Source organism: Dipteris shenzhenensis, chromosome 14 (assembly GCF_047967505.1).
Source record: "Dipteris shenzhenensis isolate YYH24624 ecotype China chromosome 14, Dip_SZ_1.0, whole genome shotgun sequence".
Taxonomy (NCBI): Eukaryota; Viridiplantae; Streptophyta; class Polypodiopsida; order Gleicheniales; family Dipteridaceae; genus Dipteris; species Dipteris shenzhenensis.
This window is the reverse complement of record NC_141609.1, coordinates 51,761,497-51,763,913: the sequence shown is the minus strand read 5'-3', so window position 1 is coordinate 51,763,913 and position 2,417 is coordinate 51,761,497.

The following is a 2,417-nucleotide window of genomic DNA, read 5'->3' as shown; positions in this document are numbered from 1 at the left end:
TCTCCTACATAGCTGCTCCACGGATGTGAGCAACCACCTCATCAGCCTCCGCCAACAGCTCCCAATGCCCACGGCCCAACTACTACAAGTCTTCAACTATGGCCTCTTGTGACCTCTACAACATAGACTTTTGCAGCCCAGGGATTATCTACGTGATCGCTCAGAAGCTCCTTTGATGGGTGACTCCATCTACACACCTTTAAGGCTAGTCCACTGAACTGCGCCTCCAAACTCTAACGAGCCGCAACTACTTCGGGCTCTACGTCTCCGAGCCTCGACTCCAAAGTCAACGCCATGGAAGCGACTGCCAACGGCCATCTCTGAAGCCTCTAAGGCTCTAAGGCTCTGATGTAAGACTCCAATGAATAGCTCCACCTCCCAACGACAAATGGAATCAAAATCTTTGACGGAATCTTCGATAAATTTTGGTCTCGACACGTGGCTCATGTGCCACATCACCTTATCTACCACATGGTAGATAAGGCTATCTCTCCTATTAACACGTGGCACCCCTATCTACACGGCCACATCAGTAGCCCTATGAGGCTGCCATGTCATTAGCCTATCTGCCAACTGTCTTCGGCTGCCATGCAGTCAAAGTCAACCTATCACGTCAATAGGCCACATCATCTGCCACATCATCAGGGACACATCAACACTAACACATCATTTGCCACATCACCTCTGACACATCATCTACCATATCATCAGTGCCATGTCACATTGCCACATCATCTATTGGCATCATCATCTGTGCCACCTCAGTTGTCCAGTCAGCACTGACCTCTGCAGGCACAGACAGTGCTACACAATCACTGCATGTGACCACTCCTGCCACCTTAGCACAAGCTCCACTGGCACACCTCTTGCTAAGCACAGTGCCACATCATCACTGCATGTGACCCACAGTGACACATCATCATTGAGCACATTTGCACTCCTTTTGCCCGTCCACCTAGATCAAGTCGTATCTCTTGATTAAGGAAGAATTTGAGGGTGCTCCAAAAAGGAAAGTCGCTCGTTTTTTTGTGCTCTATGCACTCGTCACATCACGCACACATTTCAATGCAAGTTACATACCTCTTCCTTCACGCACATTTGCCTCTACACCGATGCATCTAACCCAGTACTTAAAAAGAACAAAAGAAAAGGAATTATTTACTATTCTTTCATTGATCGTCAATTGGTATAGATCTAGATTAGAGTAAACTAGACTGCCATAGAGGGGGATGCTTTGAATTTCCCTAAGTTGCCAATCAAAGCCGTGCCCCAAATTCTCGACTAGTACCTACTCGGAGTCAGTCCATACGGTTTCACATCATTACATTACCTGAAACCTTACGTTCATCAGTTTAGTGAGAAGACTTCAAAGAGTACAGAGGCATTGTAGATTGTTCCAATGGGTAGATAACACTTGATTTCACATACACATACTACCATTGTAAAGCCTATTTGGCTATCTCATGGCATCGTGCACATCATTTCAGCCTTGTAAAGCCTCTTGGCTATTCTTGGCATCATTGCCACAAGCCTTGTAATACAAATTAGATTTTATATATTGCAGTTCTATCTTCACTGACGGTTCAAAAATTTCACTTGGTACAATCAGTGTATTTGCAGTTGATTCATACAAAGATTTTCATGACACTTTTGAGTACATTTCTTGCACCATGTCTACGACTAACAACCTCAATCTGGAGGCATCTACTAAGTTAGACAACTCTAATTACGGTACATGGAAATACCGAATGGAGACCATTCTTGTAGTTCAGGACAAATGGGAGTATGTCGATGGGTCTACACCTAGACCATTGGCTGATCCAACCACAAGTAGCTCTACTCCACCTGTTGTCACAGCACTAGCAATGGGATCTACAACTACACAAATAGTTTTCGCACCAGTCAGATCCTGCCATTGCCTGAACTCAGGCAGAATGGGAAAAGAAAGACAAGTACACCTATCATCTGATCAAGTAGAATGTGCAAGATGTCATGCTAGGACAACTCAACACAATCAAGACATCGAAAGAAGCATGGGATATGTTCGCAGCTCTCTACGAGTCCAAGAACACATCCAGGATTCTCACCCTAAGAAACCAAATCAACTAGAGTTTTCGCAATAGCAGTGAAACTGGTCATGCTTATGTACTCCGCATAAAAGACTACAACAATCAACTTGCAGCAGCAAGAGAGACTATGAACCCCATAGAAATGGTTAAAGTCATTTTGAATGGACTAGGAGAGGGATATGAGAATCTAGTTTAGAGTATTGCCATCCAATGGCAAATTTCGACACTGGAAGAGCTTCAGTCAGTCCTACTTGGTAAAGAACTCAGGACTCAGGCAATTTAAGCACGTAAAGGTCATTCTAACGATTAGGCATTCACAGCTTTAGACAAAAGTAGAGGCAGAGGCAA